Genomic DNA, 12,217 nt, shown 5'->3' on the forward strand with positions numbered 1-12,217 from the left:
ATAGGGAAACAATGTAATCCAGTTGCTGCCATGCTTTCAGCTTTGGGGGGAGCTGTTCACCCATTCTACATGTGATATCTCCAGGTATGATGATAGTAACTTTTGGCAGTGGGAGGTAGGTATGTATATATGGGCCTGTCTGACAGGATGTCAGCATTGTCAGTCAGGTACAGTTGGCTCTGACTCAGGACATATATGAGTGTACATTGCTATTTATGACATAGCTGAAGGAGGTGTCATGATTCTGTCTGGACTCCTTCACAGCTACTTTTTACAAAACACTGACAAACCTGAGCACTAATCCCTGTTATACTCTTTTACACACTTAACACCCTACTGACCCTTTGTGATCAGTCTACAGAGTATGTTATCATAATATCCTGGCATGTCCACGGGTCGGTTTCGTGTGTACTCTCCAGTCCAGATGGTGAATATTGTGATTTTGACACAATGTCACAACTGCCTCATGTACAAAGACAACCCTCTCCTCCTCCCAACAAACTCAGATATATGTGAGAGATGCAACTATATAGACATACAGGAGGGAGGCTGAGCTCTCTCGACCCATGACTGGCACAGTCTATCAGGTGGTGAAGGTAACCACACACACCACATATCAGTCTCACATAAACCTATAGCGACAGCAATCAAACCACATTATCACACATAAACATACTCGGAGGCTCTAAATAAACTCTGCCTAAGCAGCAGAGACCTCCAAAGATGACACACAAACAACTACTACCCCACTACAATACACACATATCACATAGTTCACAATGTCAGTGTGCCACACAGTCACTGCCCTTTGGGCTAAGCAACACACCTAATACACTTGTAATAGGTGACACTTATTGTCAGGCACACTGACGTCCCACTCACCAGGCCGAACAAGGGGATGGTCACTTTGAGCTGTCTGTCGGGTGCCAGGATCTGCCACATAACACATGCACTCAGGTCACTCCACAGCAAGTACAGAAATGGCTCCATCATTGTCCATGCTGGTGCGTAAAACCTTAGACGTTCCTCCCTGGATCACATGACATGATACATAGAGGAACTATCTGATCATGTAGGCCAGGCCAGTAATATCCTGGCCTTGTGTAGCATCTTACACTCACCAAGTATGATGTCACAGTATACAGACAAACTTATCATGTTTAACAGTTGGCTAACATATTGGTGTCATTCAAAGGGGGTCCAGTGTCTGTCAGCCTGGGGTGACATGCTCGACATACCACGTAGCTTCGCTATTGACAGCTTGCACGTGTCACCCTTGGACTTTCAAATACTGGCTAAGGCTCTTGCTACCACCATAGTGCCGTTTTTAAGCAGGGCTCAAAAGACAAACCCACCTCCATAGACATTACAGAGTAAATGTTATGGCTGACAAAGTTTGCAGATGACTGCAAACTGGGCGCCATAGTCGAAAACACATCTGACACAGATATCCTCCAGAAGGGCCTCACAGAAATGGATAACTGGTGCCAGAGCCATGGCCTGAAGTTAAACGCCAAAAAATGCATAGTCATACCCTTTGGGAAAAACAAGGCTACCCCTAGCTACCATATAGGTGGCAATCCACTGAGCACAGAAAAAGTCATCAGAGATCTGGGGACCCAGGTTGACAGTAGCCTTTCGTTTGACACTCATGTTGCTAAAGTAGTTAGGAAAACCTTCTATATCACCCACCTGATCATGAAGGATTCACATCTAGATCAAGGAGGTCATCGCCCCTGTACTCATCACTTATTAGACCTATGATTGAGTACAATGCCCCTGCTCGAATGTATCTTACCAGACACCTGCTGCAGCTTGAAAGGCTCCCAAAGTTCCTCACCAAAAGGATAAAGGGTCTCAAAAATATGTCTTATGCTGCCCGACTGAAAGAACTCCAGCTCTATTCAGTCTCATACCGCTTGCTCAGAGGTGACCTGTGCCTGACATATAAGGCCATGTCAAACCCAGATTTGATGAATATGCTTCACCTCAAAAATCTAGATCCCTCAGAACCACAAGGGCGGGCGGAGACTTAAACCTTGACACGGTTATAAATAGAACGTGCTGGAGGGACAGATTCATCACCCAGAGACTCCCTATGCTGTGGAACAAAATCCCGGTACATGTGAGGCAGAGCACCTCTCTGGTCTTGTTCAAGAGGAATCTTGACCAATGGATGGGAGATTGCAGATATACCCCAGGGATTACTTCAGCGTCACTGCTTGACAGAGGCACAGCAAAATGATAGGCATAGTTTTTATTCAAACTAAAGGGGTGGCGAAAGCCACATAACTATGGGCTAGGCTTATAAATGCCCTTGGGCAGATAGCCTAGTATGAACCTATGAACCTATGAACCTATGAAATGAAACTAAGGGTAATGCTGCTCAGCACCAGATGTGTTACCTCAAATTGCGCTCACTCAGGACTCTACTCAGTATGGAGATATAACGATATGTGTGCACTAACAGACACCTGGTTCAGGCTCACAAATGCACACCAGCTCTACCAGGTTATGTTTCATACCATGCTTTCTGACCACAAGACTCGGAACAAACAACACAAATAGGGGGAGTATCCATATACATCATAGATACACACACCTCCGGGTTATTAGCACTGCACGAAGCATCGCAGACCATACATATGCAACTAACATTGTGCAAAACTGCCTTTCAGTTTGTTGCCTGCTACAGACCACTCTCCCAAACTCAGGAACCACACTCAGTTTTCCTGGGAACAATGGAGAATATGAAGGTCTCACCAAACACCATTATATTGGGTGACTTCAAATACCCAAACATTGACTGGGGATACTACTCAAGCCTCAACACCCTCGCCCAACAGTCACTACTATTTTTAAACTCATATGCTATGGCACAACCGGTCACCACACCCACAAGAGGGGAAAACATATCAGACCTGATCATCACCAACATGGGGACTCTGTGTTCCACACCAGCGATATACCCCTCATTGGTAAGGTCAGATCATACATTTATCTCACTGGACACTCATATCTCGTCCCCACACCCATCCTGGGTAATCTTGGTGAACTTCTCATAAGCAAACGTCTCACTTCACCAAAGCAAGGTGGTATCCTTCAGAGACCCCGGGACAGTGGTAAATATGGCTCAGACTGCTGAATCCTTTACATACACATTCTATGGATACCTAGTGGACTGCATGGATTGTGCTATCCCAAATAACAACAAGACTCACTCCTCCAATGGCAGGGGACCTGTGTGGTAGACCCCGGCCATTAATAAGCAATACAACAAAAGGAGGAAGCTACTACATGATAGAGCCCAATCCCAGACAGGGAGGGCATCTGTGATCTGTACTAGCACACAGCTATGATCACTCATGAATTTATCTAAGGCCCACTTCTAAAGGACAATTGCACCAGACACGTAGGACAATCACAAGGCCTTCCTCAGTTATGTCAGGAACCTGGGTGGACACTTACTAATATGCTGTGAGTTACTGCATACTGACTAAACATATCCTGAACCCACTGACATTGCCAACATCCTGGCAAACAGGTTCAGTGCAGATGTCTCCCCCCCATCGCCCCTAAGGAGCAACTATCCATCCCAACAGAGTGTAACCTCCCTGACATCACAAATTAACAGGTGAGTGCTGCCCTCCCCAAAGTGGACAACACAGCATCAATGGGACCAGACGGTGTCCCGGCCTGCATCTTACACGAGCTTCATGACAGACGTAACCCTCATATTAAGTCACTGTTCAATATCTGAGTTACTTCAGGATATGTACCTAAGGAATGGTGTACAGTGACAGTGGTCCCACTCCACAGAGTTGGTGCCACAGAGGACCACAGAAAATATCGCCCTATAAGCCTAACTAGCCTGTTCTGCAAAGCTATGGAGCGTATTGTCATGGGACTCATACACATAGACATCAGGAACCTACAGACACTGTGTCCTACACACTTCAGCATTGTTGTGGGCAGATCTTGCCTCTTGAACCTGTTTGTATTCTTTAAATGGTTACCAGGTCCATTGACGTAGGGACGGTTGTCCATACAGCCTACCTGGACCTTGCAAAACCCTTCAACACAATACCCCACTCGGCCATTATGCATAGGCTCACCAACATCGATATGGACACATATCTCACACGATGGATTGCTATCTGGATCAGGGATAACACCCACATGGTCAGTATTGCAGGTGCCATGTCTGACTATACACCAGTTACACGTGGCATCCCACAAGGCTCAGTCCTGGGACCTCTCTTGTTCAGTATATATTTTTCTGACGTACAGACTAACACCGGAGGAATATGGCTAACCATGTTCACAGATGACTGCAAACTGGGTGCCATAATCAACTATCCAGCTGGCACATGCATACTCAAACAGGGTCTCACAAAGATGGATGATTGGTGCCTGAGCCATGGCCTACAGCTAAATGCCATTAGTTGCATAGTCATCCCCTTTGGGAATAACAACATGCCCACACATTTCCACATAGGTAGTAATCCATTATATACGGTAGGTGTTGTTAGGGGTTTGGGGACATGACTTGTTCGTACTGTCACCTTTGACAATCTCATTGCCAAAGTGGTTAGACAGACCTTCTATATAGCCCACCTTATCCCATATGGTTTCACATCTAGATTGAGTGAGGTTATCGTGCCCCTATACTCATCACGACCATGCTTGGTTACAATGCCACATTTGGGATGTACCTTACCTGACACCTGCAGCAACTGTAATGGCCACAAAAGTTCCTCACCAAGCAGATCTAGGGACTCACATGGATGCCCTGCACAGTTCAGATACAGTAACTCCAGCTCTACTCGGTCGCTTACCGCCTACTCGGATATGATGTGTGCCTGTTGTTTACGGAAATACCCAACCCAGAATTACTGGACATGCTCCACCTCAGGATATCTGACTCCCTTTGAGCTACACACTCCAGGGACATATACCTCAGCACAGATGTTAATAGGACATGCTGGAGGGACAGATTCTTATCCCAGAGGCTCCATTCACTCCAGATTGTAATCCCGGTTTCACATAGGCAGAGCCATCCACTGACCACCTACAGGAGACATCTTGACAACTGGATGGGTGATCCTATGTTTACCCCCGGGATATCTTCTGGTCCCTGCTAGACAGTGGCACACTAGACTAAATGTACATGGGCTATCTTGTGTGACCTACTATTCACAGGCACAGTGTAGTAATCTGACAGGGTTGCGAAAGCCAAACGCACTCTGGCTAGGCTTGTACATGCCCTAGGGCAGATGGCCTTGTATCAACCTCTGAATCTATGATAATATCGGGATGCACAATGTTTATTACTGATACTGTTTGCAGGTTTTTATCGTCTTTGCTTTCCCAGTTTCTATGAACAACTTAGGTATCTGCAGAACATATTTGATTATGACAGAGTTCCACTATATTATATATGAGTCTGTTGTCATATAACTGTGTGCACAGGGCAGATTGCTGGATAGTGAGAGGTTCCTGGGTTAACACATGCAACTGCCAGATATGTATGGCCCACTGCTGTACTCAGACATGGCCTAAGTGTGTGAGCATGCCCAGTTCAGGCTTTCCGTGTTTTGTTGCCTGACATTTGTCTCATTTATTCAAGTGTGTGAGTATGCCCAGTGTAACCTTTCAGTATGTTGCTGTCTGAGGTCCACTACATTTGTTGATGTGTGTGAACATGACCAATATTAACATTTATACTGTGTGTGTTGAAAGTCAGGTTCTTATCTTACTGCAGGACTCACCTTTGTGTTATAACTCAACATGGATTATGCTGTGCCTGCAAGGTTTCCATGAGATACTTTGCATAGACTTATCCACATTTCTTCATACAGGCTGACCACTGCAATACTGTCTTGGTTTAGTGGTTCAGTACTATGACTATCATGCACAGTATCCTGGATTCGATGCCCATCACTGCTTTATATTTTCATACTGAGCAAACCAGACTGCTTAAGGGTCAGTAGAGCAAATATGAGCATGTTGGCTTTAGTTCATCTATGCTCTACTTAGACCAGGCTTGTCCGGCATTGCTCAATATTAACCAACATTGCTGGACGTTGCCCAATATTACTCAACATTGACCACAGTTGTGCTAGTTGGTGTGTGTGATTTTGTTTACATATACTACTTGGTGATAAATGCTGTTTAGCACTGCTTTATATTGCTTAACACATGGCAATCATGCCTCAGGTGATGCTGCAGGGCTGCCTATGTCGGATGCACATACTACAATCCCTATACATGTTTGAAAGCAGGTAGTGTCAACTTAGGCATCCCTTTTACTATATGTGCGAGTCAGAGAGAGGCATAATTTCCAGAGTTCCTACTGAGCCAGTGTATGTGCTATGCTTTGCCTCTTTGCCAAGGCCAATGCATACTGGGCACACCTCCTTCTGCCTACTGGGGCAGGCTCAGGTTGTTCCTCCTCCGAGTCACGGTCTGCCTGTGATGACCTTGGCAATGGTGGGGGGCTGTTTGGCCCAGGCCTATGCTGGTCCTGCTGCAGCTGTTTTCACAGGATCATATTATGTAGCATAGCACATACCATGACAATTTGGGTATATGTAGTTGGTGAGTACTACAAGGCTCCACCAGATGTGTCCAGGCACCGGAACCATGACTTGAGCAGCCCAAACACACGCTCGATTACATTTCGTGTTTGTGCATGTGCCTCATTATGGCATTCCTGTTCAGGTGTGTGCGTGCATTTCTGATGGGTGTCATCAGCCACGGCTCCAGTGCATAGTCAGCATCCCCCACTAGGTGACCATGTGGGATGTCCCCATTGGCAAATGTCTGGTACAGCTGCTGCAGATGCCAGATATGGGAATCATGGTAGCTTCCAGGGCAGCCAGCACACACATTCAGTATTATGCCCTGGGAATCACATATGACCTGGCAGTTGATGGAGGGGAAGCCCTTGGGGTTGAAGTAGACCCTACCCCGCTCATCGGCTGGTGCTTTGATGCATATGTGCGTGCAGTCTATTGCACCCACTACCTCAGGGTATTCCGCTATTTGCTGGAAGAGATGCATATTGCTGGCCAATACCTCACGGGAATTGGGGAAATATACATGCTCACCGACATGTGCTGACATGGCATCCAGGAACTGGTGCAGTACCCTGGATGATGATGCCTGTGATATCCCCATCATATCACCAGTTGGTCTCTGGAAGGTACCTGTTGCTAATATTCTTAGGCCAACACATACCTTGGTTTCCACTGGGATGGGTTCCCCTCTGTTGGTTCTGTGTGTGAGGAGTGGCCTGCACAGCTCAACAATTTGCTGCAAGAGGTCTCTGTCCACTCTATAGCGCTCCTCTATCTCCAGCTCATGTAGCCCCTGGTAGATTACCCTGGGCCTGTACACTCTTCTCCATCTCCTCACTGTGGGTTGTCCAGCAGCATTCGCATTGTCACCACCCTCAGCATGTTGCATATGTCGCCTTATAACAGCAATGGCAGCCCCTAACATTTCTTTGTCTCAGTAAATCTTTTTCAGTTTTCATTTCTATTAGCTTACTGCAGTGTTGCAGTGTCACTTGAGAGAAACATAATGGACTGTTGTTTGCAGAGTTTTAAGTGCTGGGCTGGGCTGGGCTAGTGTACTGTCTGTGTAATTGCCTGATTCTGATTGTTTTCACCTGCTAGCTCTGCTAGTACTCCCTGGTAACTTCCTACTATTTACTGTGCTTCCTTTTTCCTTTCTGTTTCCTCGGGGGGCAGCACCGCGCACATAAGCGCAAACACGCGCACAGCAGCTCACACGCATGCACACATGCTTACACGGACTAAAACTTGCTTATTCTTGTTAAAACACGCGCACACCAGTGCAAACGTGCTTACAACTCTTTAAACAGCCTTATACATGCTTACTCCGGCTTAAACGCATGCACTCATGCTTACACGCGCGCACACTGTCTTACTCGGGTTTACAGGTGCGCACACGTGCACATACCAGCTCAGCAATAAACTTTAGTGTTATCCATGGCATACACCTTCAATTTCTTGCCTTTACCTAGCCTACCTGTTGACACAACTCTTTCAATGATGTGTAAATGACAGCTGACACATGCCACTCTGCTCCAATGAGCTTCACTTCTTTCATACATACCCTCCTCGTGATGTTACCTATCTTCTATTCTGTTACTCCCCTTATCCTACTTTTACACTCCACTGACTGTGCTCATTTGCTATGTAAACTTGCGATTCACTATCCTAACCCTAATTTACATAGGATTGCCTACTAATGCTTGGTTACATCTCTTAGACTGAGCTTCCCCCCTTAGCAACCTCTACTCGGTGGCCATGTTGTCTTCAGCCTGACATTCACTTGCATTGTAAATTCATATTAGCATTAAAATCCACATTTGTGGATCTTCATTATTGATTTTCTGGTTTTTAGAGTGCAGCGCGTCTGCGCGGCACTGAGTTACGCTTAAACCCCGGAGATCGCGATGAAAAAAAAAAGTTTTTTTTTTTTATTTTGCATCATTTAACGTTGCCAATGGCCATATTTTTGACCATTGGCATGCTTACTCATGTAAATGGATCCTTTTTTTGGAGCTGTCATGGCTCCGTTTTGCTATTTGCAGAACCGTACTCGGTTGTCAACTGAGTACATTTCTGCAAATAACACTACTCCTACTCGGATAGGTTGGGGTTTCCTGGATCACAAATTTGCCTCATTTGCATAGCTTTTGCCTGCAATTGAGGTAATTTGCATATCCAAGCCCTGTCCATGTAGGACTCATTTAAGGAGCTCTGTTGCGCGCCCCTACCGGCTGTTCCTGGATCGCTCAGCGGATATGTTGCCTGCATGGAGTCTTACTCTACTCCTAGACTCCGTGCAAGCCTTCGTGAATCCGGCCCGATGTTTTTATTCTATTTAATGGGAATGACTATGATGCTGAATTATTTATTTAATATTTAAATTACACTACAACTTTTCTTCATTTTACTTATACATATGAGAAATGAAATTTCTTTTTAGATGCAAAAGTTTTAAAATATTGTGTGTTCAATAGTTACAAGGCCGGAATTTTTAGGAAGACCACATTTTCTAATTCTTTTCTTCATTTTACAAGGGAATACCCGATACAGCAAAAAAAGTCGGTAGTAAAAGGCCAATCCATACATGCAGCTAGAATGGTCTTTTCTGAAACTGATTTTTTACTCGAATGTGACAATTTAACTTCAATGTTTGCTAGAAGAGGCTATCCGAATAAATTTGTTGAGGAGTTCAGGACTGAAATAGTTAATATACGTACACAAGGTACTTATAAAGCAATTTTATGTGACCCTAGTATTCAGGAACATATTCCTAAGGATACAGATATGAGGAACAAAACTGATAACATTGAGTTTTCTAACAATTTATTATTTATTACCACCTTTAGCACAGATGTCCTAGCTGTAAGGAATATTATATATATGAATTGGTCCTTATTGTTTACTGATAAAGGTTTTAAGAAACTTACTAATACAAAACCGAAGTTTGTTTTTAAAAAAGGTTTCAACTTTAAGAATACTTTAAATTTCCAAGATTTACCAACGAGTAGAATCAAAGGCATGTTCAAATGTGAATCTTGTCCCCATTGTAAGCATATAGATATAGGAAGCACTTTTACCATTAGAAACAAAAAATATGAAACAAAACATAAATATAAGTGTAATTCTAGTGGTGTAGTCTATTTAGCTATGTACCAGTATTGTCCCAGTTTCTATATAGGGAAAACAGATAGAAAACTGAGAGAAAGACTATATGAACATCTATATGCAATTAAAAAAGAAAAACTGGACAATTCTCTAGTGTGTCATGTTAAATCCTATCCAGGACATTTTTTTAAATTTAGAATAATTGACCAAGTCTAAAAGGATGAAAGAAGGGGGCCTGCATCATTAAAGCTAGAAGCTTGTGAATTATTTTTGCAACTACGTTGTCATTCTTACGTATCACCCAGGTTAAATGATGTTTGCTCTGTAACTTGCATATTAAAATTAAAACATTTGAATAGGTAGATTATTTAATAACTCACTGAAGTTGTTTTATTATATTATGTATTTACATTGTTTAATAAATTATGGAAATGTATTTTAATGTTGTAAGAGTGCAAATCATACGACCTGTAGTTTAACTGGAACAGGTGATCAGTCACATGCTTTGTTTTAAAAGTATATAAGTTGAATGAAATTTGAAATGTGTATGTGAAGAAGTTTGGTATCAAGCCAAACGAAAGCTCTTAGTAATCTAAAATAAACGTGGGTTGTGTGCCGTGTCATTCTGAGTCTGCTTCTTTTTGTATTTTATTTTCGTGGTTTGTCAGTACTTTTTTGTTTGGAACAATTTTAGTGGCATACTGTCAACGTAATCATTACAAGGGGAGTCATGCTTACTGAATGATACAATTATATGCTTTTTGGCATTTCATTTTAGTCCATGGTTTGACATCAACTATATTTTGGAACAGGTCGTCTTAGAGGATCTTGGTATCTTCTGGTGTGTTTATAATGGTACCAAATGCCCAGTCATCTATAGTCTTATAGGTTCATAGGTTCATAGGTTGGTACTAGGCTATCGGCCCTAGGGACTATACAAGTGTAGCCATAACAATTCCCCGTCTATTTCTTCCCACAGTATTTAATTCCCTGGACCTCTGTCTAGCAGGGTGACTGACGTGATCCCCGGGGTGAATTTCCTATCTCCCATCCAATCATCAAGGTTCCTTTTGAAGAAGGCCAAAGAGGCATTCTGCTTTTGATCAGCCACAAGCTCTTACATTAGCTTTGCCTGCTGAATCTTAATTCTCAAAGAGGAGTGGGCCAAGGACTGAACTTGGAGAGTCACTGCTAGTGACAGGTAATTTGGAATGAGTAACTGCTCACCCTAACATCCTGGGTTCTATTTATGATCCAGTTTCTAACCAATGAGTTAGAAATGGACTGGCATTTAATTGGAAGAGTTTACCTATGAAACCCAGTGCAGGCTGGTGTTGAATGCCTTTTTGAGACCTAAATATGTGGTGTGAAGTATTTTGCCCTCATCCAGTGCTTCAGTGGCTTTTTCAAAAAAGTCATCAAGATTAAGTAGGCAGGATCTGCCTTTGGTGAATCCAAACTAGGTTAGGTCAAGAGCCTGTGAATTACTTGTATCCTTATATATTAATTCCATGATGATACTTTCCAAAGTCTTATAGATGAGAATGGTCAGGCTTATGAGTCTATAATTACCCAAGTTAAAACCTCACCTTTATGCAAGGGAATTACTGTTGCTGTCCTCCATTCATCTGGTATGAATCCTGTTTTGAGCCTAATATTGAACTGCTTCAGCAGGGGGTCAGACAAGACAGTTTTAAGACTGTCCTGTATGCAGATTGGTATGTTATCTGACCATATAGACATAGTGATCTAGGCCTAAGATTGTGCCTTCAGAAGTTGTTCTTGGGAGATTTGCATGTGTGGTTATGTGATCTGAGAATACTGTGGGGAGATGGGGGAGAAGTTTGTGCTAAAGGTGCTTCTTACTGGATCGGCTGTGTCCTCTGGTACTGAGTATGTAATATCATTTACTATTTGCTCAGCACAGAGCTGGGTATTGTTTATGACACGATTAACATAATTAAAAAAGGCTTTGTTGTTATACTTTGCCTGGGTGTGTATGACTACTTCATATATGGCTTTATATATTTAGCTTAGAAAGAGCTTTTTTGGCATCTTGAGAGTTAAATTTATTTTTGTGAGCAATATTTTTTCTGTATTATAGAGTCTGTTTATATTTGGTTTCTTTCATAGGGGCTTAACTTGAATTTGGCATTGTGTTTATTTCTGAGGGGAATAGAAGCACCTGTTCTGGTATTAAATGTGCAAAGATTTGGCTGTGAAGGATTCCACATAAGAAGTGGGGACATCAAGAAGGAAGGGGCTTTTGAATTTAACAAGGTATCATTTTGTTTTAGTAGGTTAGTGTTTGCATAATCACTGAATGCCATGGTATTGGAAGATGTTTCAGGTTTCCATATAATCTAGAATGTGATTGAGTTGTAGTCTGATTTGACCAGGGATGAAGTTACAATCAGGGGGAAGCAAACCTAACCTATATTGTTAAGGACTCAATCCAAGCTTTTATTCTCTCTGGTTGGGGTGCAAACTAACTGGTGAATGGAGGTTGTGTTGATCAAATCTAGACA

This window comes from Protopterus annectens, chromosome 4.part1 (assembly GCF_019279795.1).
Source record: "Protopterus annectens isolate FY-2018-M chromosome 4.part1, PAN1.0, whole genome shotgun sequence".
In the NCBI taxonomy this organism is placed as follows: domain Eukaryota; kingdom Metazoa; phylum Chordata; order Ceratodontiformes; family Protopteridae; genus Protopterus; species Protopterus annectens.